Genomic DNA, 18,964 nt, shown 5'->3' with positions numbered 1-18,964 from the left:
AAAGGCACCATGCTCAGTGGGGGCTGCCAGCTACAGCACACTGTCAGCACCTCAGGTAGTGCCCGGGAGCTGACGGATTCCCTTTAAAAATACTGCCATATACTGTTGAAATAACGAGCTGTTGTCAAATGATACTCCCTTATAGGGCCCACATACTACTGCCATATAATAGTCAAATATTGTTCAGTTTCAACCTTAAAGAGCCCACAAATACTGTCATATAGTGCCTAAATAATATGCAATATCTAAAGACTGTAAATACTACTGCCCTATAGCGCTAAAATAACATGTAATTGTCAAATAATAGACTGTCATATAGGGCTCAAATAGTATGCAGTGTCCAAAGAACTTTACAATATTGCCATATGGTATTTAAATAACATGCAATTTAAGGAAGGTACACTGCAATACAAAACAATATTATTGCAATATACAGTACAAGTGATTAACTGCTTGTAGAGGTTCTCTTGAGCTATTAGAAATGGAAAAACTTAAAAAAAAATTAATAAATTATCCCTCCTTTTCCAATTTTTATATAACAAAAACTACAAAAATAAATAAACAAACATAAATAGTTACATATCTAACAAGGTATACTACATACTGGAGGTCTGAACTAATAAAAAATAACATTACCTATCTTGCATGGTGATTACCATTAAAAAAAATCCCATTGATGAAATTGCATTGTATTTCTTCACCTCAAATTACACAAAACATGGAATAAAAAGTCTCATCTACTGCAAAACCTCACCAATAAAAAGTACAGCTCTTTCCGCAAAAAACGAGCCCTCATCTGTAGATAAAAAGCTATAGAGTCAGACTATGCAGGGCAATTTTTAAGAAAGGTTTTTTTTAATCTAAATTTGGTATTGATGTGATGGTATTTAGAGATGAGCGAGTAGTGAAATATTCGACTTTCGAGAATTCGAATCGAATAGGCACTGATATTCGACTATTCGAATGAGTATTTGATCCCATTATAGTCTATGGGGAACAAAATTTTGCGGCACTTGGAAATCAAAATTCGACACCAAGTCCCCCATGAAACCTCCCTAAACGATGCAAACACCTCCGGAATGACACTGGGACATTAGGGGGAGCATGCCTGGGTGCACCCAACACCCAAAAATCGCAGTATAATGCCACTCTCTGCAGTTGCGAAGGAAAAATATTTGTAAATGCTTTACGAACATTTATGGCAATGTTCACACATTTCGTTCGCATTTCTTGCGCAGTGTTACCTACATAATTCCAATGTGCGTCGCATGCGTAATCATGCGTAATGCTGTACGAATGTTACTGGAACAGTATGTATGACGTGCCTTTTTCTGGGCTACTGGAACAATATGTATAACGTGCCCTTAGTGGTGTTAAACAGGGACACTATCAGTCACTTGTACACACAGGGTACTGGAATGAATACACCTGCTGCTGTTATATCATCTATTTCTTAGCACAGAGAAGGGTTTTTGATCCAGAGATGACTTTTTTTGGTTCTGTAGTAATCCTGCCTAACCAAACGCTACTAAAACCTATCTCTCCCTGCTGCAAGATCTTTCCCTGGATAGGTTGAAAGCTCATCTGCGGTCGAGAGGCGGGAGCCAAGTATTTAAGATTCGAGGTCATGTGGTTTAGCCATCCAATGAGGGTAGACTCTGTTTTTGCGCTGCGTGCATACTCCCAGGGTCCCTCACGGCCTCCCTGCATGGTCATTGGATTTAAAAAAGCGCCAACTGGGATGGGAGGGATTTTGAATGTTTCCCGCGTATTCGCCTCACTACTTGATTGTATTCAAATCTTTTGAATACCACAATATTCGATCGAATACCTACCCGATCAAATCGTATTTGCTCATCTCTAATGGTATTGCCTGTAGAATAAAGATAACGTGTCAGTTTTACCTTGGAAGGAAACGCCCAACAAAATTGCACAAGTTTCCAGTTAGCAGCTGCACGCACTATATGCATACTGTATGCTGCCATTTGTATATGTTTTGCACATTGTCCAGTCTGGTGTTGTCTGTCGGCTTGCGTTCCTCTGAAATAAAATGAGGAATTAACTAAAAACAGAACTAAGGAGAAATAGATGTTACACAAGCCATGGTAAAGCCACAATAGATGGGAAAGGCATCAGCCAGAGAGGGTGGAAACATTATAACATTATGTCAAAGCCACGTAAATTGAAAGTATAATAGAATATCAATGCATCATGCAGAAGTCCAGATGCTAGGACCACTCAATACAACTGATGGAGACGAGAGAGAAGATGGGCCGAGCTAATGGGATTACACTATGGAAGCAAGATAGACTTGAAGCAATTGTATGTGGATTCAGATGATGCAACAGGGGTCAATGTCAATAACACAATAGAAATGAATGAGTGCAGTGGAGTCTGCCAAACAATTCATCATGTGCAATGTAAACAGTGGGAGACATGATCTCCATGTGTCAGTGGCATACAGGTTGACCGTATTCTACTATTAAAAGATGTGGCACAGTGGTTACAACCAAAACTAATGCTCCACTGGCAGAAACCATGCCCTCTGTATAGTCCCTCAAGAGCAGTGCCCAAAGTGGTGACCACAGGGCTCCCAGACCATCATAAGTGTCCACAATGTCAGCCACAAGGCATCGGTATTAGAAACTTTGCCAAAAAGAAGCCTCCTGGTAATAGTCACACAGATCTTCCAGTGGTTAAAACAGTGCCTCCCAGTGGCAGTGAAAAAAATAAGTGGTCTATTCACCCATTTAGAATTAGGGGGACATTTATCAACCAAAAAAGTTGTATTTTTTGGCGTAAAATGACCAGATGCAAATAAATTTATTACTCCAAAATTTGCAAAAATGTAAGCAACTTGCCTGAAGGTCACAGATAGAGATGAGCGAACTTGCCGGATTTCTGGTTTGTATGAACCAGAAATCTCGGCAACTGATTCCCGCTGTCTGGCCGCTCCATGCAGCGGGTGGATACAGCGTAAGGAAGGCCTAAAAAACTGGGATACAGCCAATGCCAATGGTTGTATCCCAGTTTTCCAGGCGTTCCTTACGATGTATCCACCCGCTGCACGGAGCCGGCAGACAGCGGGAGTCAGACGTTTAGATTTCTGGTACATACGAACCAGAAATCCGTCAAGTTCTCTCATCTCTAGTCACAGAGGGTCTCGAATACAAGGTATAAAGGTAGGATGGCTAACAACGCCAATCACCTAAGGGATCTATTACACAGAGCGAATCTGCAGAATCAGGCAATTTAGGCAGGTATCCCTCTGTGTAATGAGGACAATGATCAGCCAAAGAGCAGATTAGCAAATGATCGTTCCCTTTTAGCAAATTTAAAAATCATTGGCAGCCGGCTGTGCAACGCCATGTGTATGTAATACACGACCGATGGTTGGTGACAGTGTAAAGTTAAATAATGAACATTATACTTACCTGGCCAGGCTCCCTGGTGTCTTCCTGCCCATTCCACCTCCTTGTAGCCACCTCTGAAGCTTCTGAAGCCATCTCTGAAGTGACAGGGCACTCAGCCAATCACTGTATGGGGCATTTTCCAGTTTCGGACAGTGATTGGCTGAGCTGCCTTTTACTGTACATTGCTTAAATGGCAGCTACAGTGAGCGGTAAACAGGCAGGGGGACACCGAGGGAGCCTGGACAGGTAAGTTAAATAATTTCTTTATTCATTTCTTTATTTAAGCAAAGGCTCCACTGACGTTGGTAACTGGGAAAAAGGATCTCCTGTTTTCCATAAAGAGTGCCACCCCTGTCTATGGGCTGTGTGTGGTATTAAAGCTCGTCTCTTTAAAGGGGTACTCCGGAGCAACTTTTTTTTTTATTTAAATCAACTGGTGTCAGAAAGTTATATGATTTGCTAATTACTTTTATTTAAAACCTAAAGGCTTTAGTACTAATCAGCTGCTGTATGTCCTGCAGTCTAAAACAGTGCTCTATGCTGCCACCTCTGTCTGTGACAGTGACAGACAGAGGTGGCAGCAGAAAGCACTGTGTCAGATTGGGGGTCAGGACATACTGCAAGACATAGATCAGCTGATAAGTACTGGAAAACTTAAGATTAATAATTTACAATTCTGTACAACTTTTGGATGCCAATTGATACTTACATGCTTTAATAAAATTCTACACTGATTCCGGCATAAAAGTACATTTCATATATTACAAGGTCAATCATTCTGTTATTCTGAATGCAATAATGGTCTGACAGTTTTAGCTGTGAGACGGTGACCTGACAGTATCTTCAGCTTTGCTCTAATATGATATATCTGTAATGACACTGGGGGTCTGATCATAACAAGAAGCCATTGCTCTATGTGAATTTATATGACAGAGTTTAAAGGCGCTATTACACCATAGGATTATTGGCCATACTTGGTGGATTACCGGCGCATCCGGACAATAACCGTTTGGTGTAATATTGCATGTTAAAAGGCCAGAATTAGTCGACATGCACAATGTTCATGTTGAAATTACCTGATCATGACAGTGACTGTCTGCTCTGTGTGACCACTGCTGACTTCAATAGGCAGCCCAATCGATCTAAGGATTGTCCAGGCAGCCCCTCCTCCCACAGCTCCCTGCTCCTTCCCTCTCACCGTCTGTGTAATAGCAGAGGCAGAGAGAGAGGAACGAGGGGGAAGCGAGCGCTGACCTGACAGGTCGACGCTTGCTTCCCCCCGCAAATCATGCTACAGCTACCCTGTGACTCCACCCGAGCCTTGAATGGACTCAATTGTGCTGGTCAGTAGGATGTGCCACAGGAGGATGTAGTGTGGTCAGTACCAGGAGGGTAGTCAGCACAATCATTAGGGAGAGAGTAAACAAGTAAATTGTACAATAGTCAAGCCAGGAATCAGCAGACTGAAAAGGGTTATGGGTACACAGGGCAGGGAGTTCAGAAGCCAGAAGATGTCACATCCCAGAGCTGCAGCACAGCTCACAGGTGGTGGAGCCTGGGTGGGCAATACTGCTATGCTTTCTCATAGCAGTACAGCAGTAAGGTATAAAACACTGCCACTGTGCACACAACATGTTGCAGTACTATGGTGTTTCTGAAATCCCTTCCTAATATAAAAGTGCACCAAACGTCATGTCAGAAGAGTTAAAAGGCTTGTCCAGGATTAGCGGTATTGCAGCTCTGAAGTGAATGGAGCAGAGTTGTAAGACCACACACAACCTGACAGATGTGGAGATGTTTTTGATAGAAAGCAGCTATTTTTTCGAAACCCGAAAAACCTCTTTAAAGAGTCACTGTCGTTAATTATTATTTTTTTTTGCAGAAATCAATAGTCCAGGTGATTTTAAGAAACTTTGTCATTGGGTTTATTAGGCAAATATGCCATATCTTCATTTAAAAAGCCTTTTCCCAGGTCCCCCTCTCCTCTCCTTTCTGTCATCCACTGCTCAGAATCAGGAAATCTCGACTATTTTTTCATCAGTCGGATCCTGTCTGAGCTATGGAGATGGGAGGAGGGAGGGGGGAGGAGCGAGATTAGTCGGCAGCAGAGAGCAGAGAACACAGGTTTACTCAGCGGGAAACTATTCAGAGTACTATTCAGAGGTCAGAGAGGTCAGTGATGTATGTCAGAGGAGAGAGCCTGTGACGTTGCTGTAAATTAACTCTTTGTTGTCCTGTTTTGGTGCCTCATTTCTGCAAAAAAAAATTTGTAACGACAGTGACACTTTAAGTATAGTCCCTAAAGGCCCTTGCACACTAAGGAAATCATGCAGATAACTTTCTAAGGATTCCATGCATGCTCCTACTTGACTGTCCGCCTGTCCCACAGACTCCATTCTATGCTCGTGCGAAGTCAGCCATCCTCCCAATGAATTGACATGTCACTTCTTTGGGCAGACAACGGAATCCGCCTGACCATAGAATGGAGCCTTTAGAACCGGCTGAACTTCAATTGGGAACACAGGGGGGCAAGCGATGGAATCGGCGGCAAGTTATCCACCTGATTTCCTTACTGTGCAAAGTCCCTTTTTGTGGAAGAGAACAGCTGAAGGGGACAATAATGGGGACAAACAACGCCCAAGGCTACTTTCTTTAGGTGATATCTCTTCTGGGGTTAAGGGGCATGGACATATGTGTATCTCCAGATTCTAAATGAGCACTTGGAAAACTTAAGCTCTTCCTCTGGTAACATAAGAACTAGCCCAAGATCTCTCCATTAGTCCTTAGGTGATCTACTATTTTACTGACCATAAATATCTGTGAGACATTAGCCCCTTTATAGCATCTCTCCTGTACCACAATATAAAATGCACATATTACATTTATGCTTCATTGAGCTTCCTAGTAGGGAGCTACACAAGCCCCATCTGCTGCTATACTGGCTCTATTGAGTGACGTATGTGTGTAAATTATGGTGTGAGTAAATCTGAACTATAATAAAACACCATGCCCGAGCCCTTATACTGGAAATTGTCCCTGTTATACAACCGCATGTTACTGACCATATTGTGCCATTTCTCTTAATGTCTCTGATTGTCAACACTCTCCTATTTATCGCTTTCATTAAAAGCTTTTCGATGTGCCAGACTGCAGCCCCCCGGCAGCGTTAACATGGGAAGCCCATTGTCTCTGTGCACTTAACAGGAATTATTTAAATCTCTTCATAAAACATTTGTGTCCGTCTTGTGTACAAACAGCTGAGTGGATATGCTACCATGTAACTATGACAATGTAAGTCACTCACATCACCTAATGACTATGACACGACATCTATTGTGCTCTCTATACAAAATTGGTTGTGCCCACATTGTATGTCTTCAGATGACGCAATTGATTCAAAAATAAAATAAAATATGTACTCGACAATAAAATAGGAACTTAAGCTTGACTTAACATTACACAGTTGAGTACATTTGCAAGTTTGAATGTGTTAAAAAATTATTGTTATAACAAATTGAACAAATTGTTTGTGATTGGTGAACACAATTAGCGTCATGTTCATACAAACATTTACGAACATGTTTGCTCATCACTAGTGCCAAGTTAACAGTACATTTGTGTTTTTCAAACTGTAGGTGGGGGAGGGGGGGTAAGGGGGTTGGAGAAGGTAGAGGGGAAAAGAGGAGAAAGAGACCCCAGAACTGCTGAATTGTTGTCACAAGTGGAGAATCGGTAACATTTCTCTTTCCTGTGCTCCTAGAATGTGTCCTTTTTCTTTCCTATGTAAGAGTGGGTTCACACTACGGAATTCTCGCGGATAAACTCAGCGGAATTCCATCGGCTGTCCGCGCGCATGGCCATGTGCCTTGCCGCTGGCCCCATAGACCGTATTCGGCTATCCACCGAAAGAAGTGACATGTCAGTTCTCATGTTGTTCTCATGTAATGTCCCAGAACCCATGTGTCACTGCTAAGGGTATATATACATGTGTATGTAAGTCAACATTGATATTTTAAATATATATATTTATATATATAAATTACAGGGTAAAGTGGGGATGTTTATGTCTTGCTGCAATTTGGTCACTAGATGTCGCTATCTACTGTTCTATTAATGTAAGTACGTGCTGAATAAGTATGTGATTAGAGATCAGCGAACAGGGTTCGGGTTCGAGTCCATCCGAACCCGAACGTTCGCCATTTGATTACCGGGGGCTGCTGAACTTGGATAAAGCTCTAAGGTTGTCTGGAAAACATGGATACAGCCAATGACTATATCCATGTTTTCCACATAGCCTTAGGGCTTTATCCAACTTCAGCAGCCACCGCTAGTCAAATGCTGAAAGTTCGGGTTCGGATGGACTCGAGCATGCTCGAGGTTCGCTCATCTCTATATGTGATGTAATGGTGTATTTGACTAACTACATGTATACTGTCTGCCACCAGCTAAGAGTTGGCTTGGCGACAAATCCCTGCAAGGGTCACCTCACAGAACAATACTATTCTGTCTCCCCAGGTTTTTCTCCACCAATAGCAAGTTGCCCAGAAGCTCATAAGTAGAGGTGGAGTAGACCATGTCCTCAGTTCAATTATAGGTTGGATTAACTAGTGTGTGGAGGGTTTAGTGTAACCTGATCCTGATGGTTTTCCAGGGTTCCTGTACATTAGCCATGTTGGGCTAGTACACTACCTGTGCGTCTACCGCCAATAAGGGATCTAAAACCTATCCATGCTGAGGGGCTATTTGTTCTCTCCAGGCCCTACATTCACCTGGAGCTTCAGTCTACAGCCAGCGGAATGGAGAAGAGCATCTACGCCTACGTACCCCACTGCAACTTGCCAGAACCTAAGGGTAATCCCAATGGCTTAAACTCCCTTAACTGGGGCCTGTACTACTGAACGTGTCACTCAGTGCCCTCACCCAGCAATAGATGGTTCCATAGCCATGAGTACAGGTTGTATCTTCAAGTATATCACCAAGTACATAGACCCCAAGTGGTTAGAGCCCCTACAGCAGAGTACTTTACTAGTTGGATAGGTCCCCTTAAGGTAGTCTTTCTGTTCTCACAAGTCACTAAGTCTCCTAAATTCACCTTCAGTAACTGAACTGTCTAAAGTGCCTGAAGTCTAGTCCAGTGTTTCTGTAGTCACAGTTTACCTGCTAACAGCAGTGATTCCAAGTATTATAACAGAAACCCCTGACAAGCCAACTTCTCAAGCAGATAAACTGCACTTTGCGTAAAAGGATTTTGTATTGCCTGTAATACATCTATAAAAAACTTTAGATATTTTATCATATTTAAGTATCCTGGACTCTGTGCCTTACTGCCCTGCACCACTAGACTACAGGGAAGACCAGGGACAACGTTTTATTAGTTGTGTGTTGAGACCTAGGGAGGGCTACTACTCTACCACCCTGTGACAAGTGCCGTAGCAGTACCTTACCATCATCCCTTGCAAATACCAACTAGCACCCCTGGGTTACCACACTCATACCACTGGTCTTTAGCCCTTACCTCTACCAGGTTGCACATTTGCTCCTGGTTTCCAGTCCACGTGTCAACATGTGCTCCTCTTTGTTCCAGGTCTCAAGTTCCTGAAATTGGGAAAGGGAAACTGAAAACTGGATATGGGTAGTCATGGGCCACCAATGTTCCTCTCTTAGTCCAGTCAGTCCTGAACATATTTTTGTATGGAAATCCTGTAGTGGGTTTTCAGAATGGTCTTACTACTTTTTGGCCACAAAAAGCAGCCGCTGAGTATTGCCTTATTATTTTCAGCACATTTAAAGTCAATAGGTTTTAATTCATTGTGTATGTTATGTGATGTTTTGCATGTGCTAAATTATGACTACCCAACAATTCCCACTTACCAGCCTATTGCAGGCGCCTCACCTCTCCTAGTTCTGGTTGGTCATATTAAACTCCCTGTTACTTCCTCGCAGTTAAGTACACTAGTGGATTAGTATTGGTGAAGTCTATCATGTTTTGTTTGTTCCTGTGTAAAGAGCTGTTACAGCACTATGGCCTTCTAAAAGCCTAAGAGGGGCTACTACCGTTAAGGGTTTCACAACCTGTTTACATCTGGGGTGACCATGTTCTCCAAAGTATTCTCAGGAAGTCTTTCAGCTTTCCAGAACTATCCCCAGTGGTTGGCAAAAGAAAAAATAAAGCCAAAGTACCCCCCCGAACTTCATTAAATTCCCTTGGAAAACCTTGAGGGATTAGCTACACCTGAATGCCCAAGCCCAGGACCTGTGTTCCTGGATCTGGGACTCTGTGATCTCTTCCAGCAAGAGTAGGTATTCACTAAACTGTGAGCACTGGCTTCTATCAAGATTTAAGTCTTAAGGTGATCCTGACAGAGTTCTGTACTACCTAGGCAGGTCACACTGGCAGCCCCTTAAGCTACTGTAAAAGCTTCCTAAGAGACTTTGCAACTCAAGTATCTCGTATTCAAAATTATCTTTAAAGTGTCACTGTCCTTACAAAAAACTGTTGACGTGTCATAAAGACACGTCTTAAGTTTTGATTGGTACCAATCGGGAGAACAAGGCGTTGCAGTGTTCCACTCTCCGCTCTGAATTAGAAAAATGAGTCGGACTTATAATAGTTATAATAGCAGCAGCAGCACCAGCAGTGTTTTGATAATCACGAGCTGTGTGCACTGCAGCCAGTAACAACCTCCTTCCTCTGTGCAGACTACGTGGTGCGGTCATGTTACCGCTCCTCTTAAAGCAATACCGACTTCACACAGGGGGTGGGCTAGTGCAAGATCCCTGCTGATTGGATGTGTTCCGGGCATCATGGGAAAGCTCTTTTCCCGCCCGGAACACTTCCTGCTTTCTAGAATGGCGGCTGCCATTTTAGAAAGCAAGAAAAAAAAAAATCGGAGCGGATTTCCAAAAATCCAAATCCGATCGGACTCGGATCTTTGGAAAAATCCGAACCGGATCCCATACCAGCCGAACCGGTTTGCTCATCTCTAACCTTCACCACTGCTGTTTGATTTGTCCTGTTGGCAAAAAAACTATCCTGGGCTGAGAGTATGGAGGTGGATCTATAACACTGTCTTTTTCTGCCCTGCTTTCTGGCCACTGCTGTATCTTCAGGCCGCTGACAGAGAGTGAGGTGGTGCTGTTGGTGTGCTGTTGGTGTGACTTGGTGTGACTTGTGGCTTGCCCAAGTACTTATTTTTTGTTTCTGAATAGGGATGTACTGTAGCTATGAGGGATGCAGAGGTATTATGTCCATCCAGACCCTGGCCCAAATGCAACTTTCACAGAAGATGGGGGTTGGAAGTTACAGATTTTGGGTTGGGGCATCTCTTTTACCGACTTTGCTTACTCTCATGGGATATAACTATTAACGCATCTTAAAGAAGCAATCTAATTTAGTTTTCATTCGCTGCCCAAAAGTAAGGTGGCACACTTACACAGCCGTGCTGATCGCTACCTCCTGGTTCTGTGCTATTACCCAGTTCAAAGGTGTAAAGATCTCAGGATTATTTAAAAATAAAGTAAAATGGAAAACTTTTAAAACCATTGCTAAAGTTGGTAAAATATGTTTAACATGAAAACTTGATTTGAAATTTCTGATGACACATTCCTTAGGTATAAGGCAACTAAGCAACTTGGGATGCCTTGGGGTATTCCCAAGACTATCTTAGTAGTTTTCCACTCTATCTCTGAATCTGGTCATCTACTTTAGAATTATGTAGAAGACGGCACTTCCGTGGCGGTGGTGCTCGAGGTGAGAAAAATGTTCAGATATTAGGAAGAGCCCGGCACTCACCAAGTAAATTATGCTTCTTTATTGTAAAGTAGCAAACATATGGTACAAGGACGCGTTTCAGCCGAAACGCGTCCTTGTACCATATGTTTGCTACACTACAATAAAGAAGCATAATTTACTTGGTGAGTGCCGGGCTCTTCCTAATATCTACTTTAGAATGGCTCACAACAAACTTGATGATTAATATGGTACATAGTAGAAAAGCAGAGTCTACAGACGGTGGCTTATTTTTCTGAGGTCAAAAAGATCGACTGGTTGAAATCCATTAAGCTGGACCCGTTTCTCTCCCGACATCTGCTTTTTGGGGTAAAAGTTGTCAAGGTTTGGCCTGCTAGAATACTCATACTATCCAGAGATAGTATCCAGAGACTCTCTTAGTATCTCTATCTAGAAATGCTTAAGACTAAGAAGGCAGAAACCCCAACTTAGAAATGCTTAGGACTAAGAAGGTGTTAAACCCCCATGAAGCCATGAAAGCCATGAAATACTGTTACATATCAAGACTCAGTACATATAATGATAATCTTCACCTTCATCTGACTAAAGACTGAATGGCATTTTCTGGTGATGTTCTGTTTTGTTGTCATTGAGGATGACTCCGATCAGAATGATTTTTATCATCTGAATGCCATGACAACCTTTCCTCTGACATATGCATATAACTTGCTTTAATTCATAGATGATCTCTCTCTCAAGAGGGTTGTTGACTCAGGTAATGGGTTGTAAGATATCTGGGCCTTTGATGTCTGCCGCTGCTCCTCTAGTAATTAATATCCTCCTCTCTAAATGCAGCATTATGAGAGCTGGCCTATTGCTTGTAGTGCACCTCATCTGTACTGTAATTAGTATGGCATGTACAATTACCAAGAGGCATAAATGGGATCCCCTTCCCCCAGAAGTACAAATATAAAGCAGCAAAAAGCATTGCATATTTTAATTCCTCTTTTTTAATATTCTGTTTAACTTTTTCTTGTTGAAATATCATGTCTCCACTACTAGATAAGGTGGGTCAAAGTTTAAAAAAGTCTAGCCTCATTTTTATAGACAGGAGGACCGCCCCCCGCAGAGCCTGAAAGTATAACCGGTCCACATATTCAGTCCAAGGCTACATTCACACATCTGTAGTGCAGCACTTGACCACAGACCCCGGCCCGCACTACAATTGCGCATCAGTAATGTTCCCTACATTGGAACTTAATTAACATAGCTAATCCATGCCGCAAATGCTGGGCCGCGTTTCAACATGTACTTTCTTTTTGCGGCACGGATTGCGGCCCTGCACACACATATGGACGTGTGAATGGAGCCATTGAATAACATTAGTCCTGCAGACAGAAATGCGGATGTGTGAATAAGGCCTAAAAGATATTCTTATTCCCAATGGGACACTGTCTGCAGGAAGGACCATTTTCTGCTGCATGGGCATCCCTGCAGGTAGTTATTACTGATTTTTTAAACTCCATGTCTAAGCAGTTTTTCTTTTTAGGTTTGTCTTAGAAGATTTGATTAGGATTAATACAGGTGCAAATGCTTCTGTTAGAGGAATTATTGTATGCATATGCCCAAATGGGCGTGGATCATCTGTGTTAGGCTGCGTTTACACACACAGATAATTGACCAATTTATCTGACAGATTTTTGTAGCCAAAACCAGGAACAGACTATAAACAGAGAACAGGACATAAACGAAAGACTGAGATTTCTCCTCTTTTCAAATCCATCCCAGGGTTTGGCTTAAAAAATCTGTCAGATAAATTTGTCAATTATCTGTGTGTGTAAACGCAGCCTTATTTATTTTTAAATATGCAAAAAAGGGGTCAGTGAAGCCTCAGTTGTGAGTCTCAAAACACTCGGTTGTGAGTATTGGAACATAAATGAGAAATACCAGGCTGGCCCCTTTTGCATCAAAGTCTAACTCAGTTGCAAGTATTGTGACATGACAAGTGTTTACCAAAGCCAGGCATCCATGCAGAGACAGCTGTTTCAGGGTATTGTCCCCCAGAAAAAAAAGGAATCATAGATATGCTGCCAATTTTTCCTTTTTTTCTGTTGAATGTGGGGTGTGGCTACCTCCTGTTGGCTTGCACTCCACCCATGTCCCAAGGGTGCTATAAAAAGAGATCATTTGGCTCAGTTTGGCCCAGTTTGTAGGCTTATTCAGCCCAGGAGAGGCCATTGCTAGTGTGAAAATGCTAGAGTAGGGACCATGTCTCGAGGACGCCTTAACGTGGCGACATGGTACACTGTGATCAAATAGTTTGCTAAGATCCTCAATTTTTATTATCTACAGAGCAGGTGTTTACCATGTGTACGCTGGGAGGAGTATATATGGTAAGCCCTTGCACCTGTGGTTTGCTTTTGCACCTTCTGTTTTTTTGTCTGTACTTAAGCCACAAGCAGCATGCAAACTGCACTGTGAACAGAGTCATAGATGTGTTGCCAATTTGCCAATTTTTCCTTTTTTCTGTTGAATGTGGGGGGGGGGTGGCTACCTCCTGTTGGCCTGCACTCCACCCATGTCCCAAGGCTGCTATAAAAGAGATCATTTGGCTCCTATCTGCCCAGTTGTAGGCTTATTCAGCCCAGGAGAGGCTATTGCTAGTGTGAAAATGCTAGAGTAGGGACTATGTCTCAAGGACATCTTAACGTAGCGACATGGTACACTCTGATCAAATAGTTTGCTAAGATCCTCACTTTTTAATATCTAGAGAGCATGTGTTTACCATGTGTACGCTGGGAGGCGTATATACGGTAAGCCCTTGCACCTGTGGTTTGCTTTTGCACCTTCTGTTTTTTGAAGGTATTGTACCCCATCGGTGTGGAGCAGGATTTTGGCTAGGTGGGGGCAATGGCTAGTAGACCAGTACAACAAACAGATCACTGAGCTCAGGGAGATTAGTGAAAAAAATCTAATGAAGTACTCACTCAAGAGTCTCCATAGATACATTGCCCCCTTTCAATTTAAATATGCGAGAAAGGGTCTGTGAAGCCTCAATTGCGAGTCTCAAAACACAGGAATAACCAGCTATCCCTCCAAGGAAGGAAAACCTGTTGGCAAGAGGTGCATCCCAGTGGGGAGATCACTAAACCACCCTGATACATAGTCCCTTAAGTCCCACTCGGTTGCGAGTATTGGAACATAAATAGGAAAATACCAGGGTGACCCCTTTTGCGTCAAAGTCTAACTCAGTTGCGATTATTGCGACATGACAAGGGTTTACTAAAGCCAGGCATCCATCCATATTTAAATTGATAGGGGGCAATGTATCAAGATGACTCTTGAGTGAGTACTTCATTGGATTTTTTTTCACTGATCTCCCTCAGTTGTGTTTTGCTGGTCTATTTTTCATTGCCCCCATTAGCCAGAATCCTGCTCTACATTTATAAGGGGCAATACCCTGAAACAGCTGTCGGTGGATGGATGCCTTGCTTTAGTAAACCCTTGTCATGTCACAATACTCGCAACTGAGTTAGACTTTGCAACAAAAGGGACCACCCTGGTATTTTCCTAATTATTCCAATACTCACAACCGAGTGGGACTTAAGGGGCTATGTTTTAGGGTGGGTTGGTGATCTTCCCACTGGGAGGCACCCCTTGGCAACAAGTTTTCCTTCCCTGGAGGGAAATCTGGCTATGCCCATGTCTTGAGACTCGCAACTGCAACTGCAGTTGACAGGTGTGGCCCCTATGAAATAGCCCAGGAACTGTAGCCATGGAGTAGAAAGGAGAAAGAGGCTAGAGGAGGAATCATAGACTAGCTGGCGTGGAGGCAGAGCAGCAATCACAGCATAGAGGTGGTGAGTGCCAGGACAAGCTATGAACTGGCAGATACCAACCTTTGGTGTTACATTATATCTTGCCTCCCAGTTACTGTTCAAAGGGACGGGTACAGCAATATATGCCTCCCCACTCAAAGGAGTCCATGCTGCTCTATTTACTTTCTATGCTCCCTAAGCCATTGCCTGAAAAGAATCGCAAAAAAAATTAAGATTCAGACAGAATTATATATCTTGCTTTGTGAAATTGAGTAAATTCAATTAGTTTAGAATGAACTTGCTCATCTCTAGTCCTTGAGGTTGTGCATTCATTCAAAGAGTAGCAGACTGGTTTTAGCCTGGATGTGTAATAAAGTACTGTACCATTTTAACTAGAATTATTGGGATGTACATATATTTGTTTCCATCTCTTTTCTTTCTGTTGCGTTTGCCTCAGTTTTTTTCGTGCACCCCAGTTTTCTTTACAAGTACAGTATGCCCCCACATCAGCCTGATCTGATGACACTTTAGATCTTCATTAGTGTCCCAGAGTCTTTATTTTTTTAAGTGTAATTTGTGGATATTTTCAAGAAGGATCACTGTGGGGAAATACTCTACAATGTGCCATAAGCAATTACAATTATTAGAGCTCATCCCTAAATGATCTGGCAATTTTATTACAGATATTTTTCTCAACAATTTTCTCAACACATTGGCAACTAATTCAGAATAATTCCATTCTGGGAGTCCAGTGATGACGGGGATTAATGAATATTATTATCTTCATGCAATTATAGAGAAAAAATCTAGAAAATTTAAATAGGTTAATATAGAGGCGAACAACAACAAAAGTTTAAAGAGAAGCTTCATAAATTTCCCTGGAAATGTGGCAGAAACTTGCTGTGAATTGCAAAAAAAAAAAAAATGTTTAGCCCCGCCCCCCTCAGTAATAGAATCATCTCTGATCAGCCCCTAAAACCTACAGCTCCAGGATATATATATATATATATATATATATATATATATATACACACACACACAAAATATATATATATATATATATATATATATATATATATATATATATATATATCTTTATTGGGGGAGAATGTGATGTGTTTACAGCATGCTGCCTTGTGCTGAACAATGTCTCAGACAGAGGAGCAGACAGGGACTTTACACAGCAGGTACTGGAGCTTTACTAACAAACTGAGCAAAAGTCTGCTGTATACTGAAATGTTCTGCAGTAGATAGGAACTGTGAAAAGGGGATAAGCAGGGCAAATGGTTTGTAATGGAGAGCTGAGGGAAAGCAATGCATTCTGGGAATTATAGTACTTAAAAACTGCTCAAACAGGAAGGGGTGAGAGGACATTACATAATACATAACAATTCAAATCAAATTTCAAAGGTTTCAAAACTGGGACAGAGGGGTAAGCAATGCTATATGCTTCTGCACCTTCTGAGTATCCCTTTAAGGTGGGTTTTAAAGTTTCTTGGTGGCCACATCAGAAGCTGCAAAATTCCACCCCAGATTATACTCCCTTTGCCGTATTCCACATACCCTATATCACATGTGTTGGCATAAAGAAAATTTATAGGATAGTAATAGTATTTATATCCCAGGTCATATGCAGTGGCTTGGAAGTTAATATCTAGTATCCTTGGTGGTCTAGGGTGAGGAATAGGTTAAAGTGAACAAATCAGACCAATTGGGCTGATTTGGTTCTCTGCAGCACTGTATAAAGTTCCTGTGCAGCTTGCGGCACGTGCCAGACGCAGCTGTAGCAGCAGCTTTATATGGCAGAAAATAAAGTTTAATCCTCAGGCAGGCAGAGTCGGGGCAGGTATTTATCTGGGTGGCTCCCTGCCCATGTCTAGTGCTCGCTCCCTCCCTGTCAGCAGGCTCGCCAGGGTTGATTGACAGGGAGAGGTGCCAGTAACAGGTCTCTCGGCCTGTCACTCATCCCTCTCGAGCATGGAGCTATAATCTTACATGGAGAGATAATCTGTCCAATCAGGCCGACTCAGCAGATAATCATTGTCTTTCAGCTTGTTGAAAAATTATTGTCTACCGACTGGGCATCGGTACATGTAATAGTGATGCACAGCCGGCGGCTGATGAAATAAAATAAATGTTATACATATCTGTCTACGCTCCTCAGTGTTCTTCTAGCTTCTGCCTGCTCCCCACAGCCACCGCTGGAACTTCTGAGCAAGTCTCCGAAGTGACAAGCTGCTCAGCCAATCACTGGCCAAGGCACTGTCCTGTCTCAGCCAGTGATCGGCTGAGGGGGCCTGTCACTTTAGAGACTGGCTCAGAAGTTCCAGCAGTGGCTGTGGGGAGCGGGCAGAAGCTAGAACAACACTGGGGAGTGTGAAGAGGTATGTATACTGTTGGTTATTTTACACTTAAAGCGACTTTGTACACAAAATCTTTTAATCCAAGATCTGTCCAGGGGTCAGTTCAGCAGGTGATGCAGTTATTCTCCTAAAAAAACAATTTTTAAACTTGCACCTATGCCCTAGGGTTGCACCACCTCTCCGTCCCTCCTCCCCACCCTCTTCACCATTAGGAATGCCCCTAGAACAATTTCCCCTTTTTATCACCTGTCTGAACACTGCACATGTGCTGGATCATTAAGGCACCTGTGCAGTGTTCAGACAAGTGACAAATAGTGAAAAAGTGAAAAATACTGCCTGGGACATTCCTAATGATGAGGAAGGCAGGGAGGGGCGTCACAGTCCTAGGGCATGGGTACTCTAGGCCACGGCAATTTGACACAGGGCTGCAAGTTTAAAAGTAGTTATTTAGGACAATAACTGTATCACCTGCTGAACGGCCCCCAGGACAGATCTTGGAGTAAAAGTGGTTTAAGGGGGGGGGGGGGGGGTATAGATTGTGGGTACAGAGTCGCTTTAAGGCAAAGACTGCACGGACATTGCTAACGATATATATATACAGCCTTAGCTGCATAATTATCAAGCTGTGTAATAGGCTCTGTAATACGCTCTTTCTTTTTTGCCCTAGTGGTGAGAATAAAAAGTAAAGGATAGAAAAATCTTTGAAAAAATCACCAAAAATTCTTAAAAAATGTTTAACATAAAAGCATTATTTAAAGAATAAGTTATTTTCTAATGACACATTCCAAGTCACAGTCCAACGGACACAGAATCTGGACGTAACTAGAATATAAATAGCTGTTCCTCTACAGGTCTAATAAAGCATTACACCATTCCTATTGGAATCACTAGGCTATGTTATATGCAACTTTCTGGGGCCCTTAAAGTGAATGAATCACAGTTTTTTTTAACTGATTAAACCCAGAAATAGAAACATGTTTATTTATTGCAATTGGTTTCTAGCTTTAGGCTATGTTCACATGCCGGAAGAGACCGCCGTTCCGTGACCCGGCCATGTCATGGAACGGCCGTGTCTCTGCCCTGATCATCCCGGTCGGTACTTAAGCCGCTCGCTTCATTGTGTGCACTGACAGGGTTTCCTACGGCCGCAATTCATTGAATTGCAGCCGTAGAAAACTGACATGTCAGTTCTTTGTGGCGCTGCACGGGATTCCGGTCAGAGCGTATACAGTGTGTATACGTTCCGGCCGGGATCCCATAGAACAAGAGGCAATGTTCCACACTGCATAAAGTACGCCGTTGTTGCCGATGGCAACAACGGCTGTACTTTTATGTTGTGTGAACATAGCCTTAGCTTGTAATTTTTCTATATACATTATTATGGGGCAGCCATCTTGCTTAAGTTGTTTTAACAGCATTTAGAAATATGCTTTACGGGAAACCACATAGACTAATGCAATAATAGACAAAAGAAGTCCCAAGGACATGAAACAATACAGAAAGGGGAAGGCTGGGCTGTGAGCTTCATCTGTTGTCTTCTGGTTCTACTGGCGTTACCTTTCACTGTAGTGCTGTACGGATACCTTTCCAGCCGCCTCTGTCAGGGCGGCGGCGGCGGCCCACGATCCAGACCGCCGCCAC

Source organism: Dendropsophus ebraccatus, chromosome 14 (genome assembly GCF_027789765.1).
Source record: "Dendropsophus ebraccatus isolate aDenEbr1 chromosome 14, aDenEbr1.pat, whole genome shotgun sequence".
NCBI classification, from domain to species: domain Eukaryota; kingdom Metazoa; phylum Chordata; class Amphibia; order Anura; family Hylidae; genus Dendropsophus; species Dendropsophus ebraccatus.
This window is presented reverse-complemented; position numbering follows the sequence as displayed.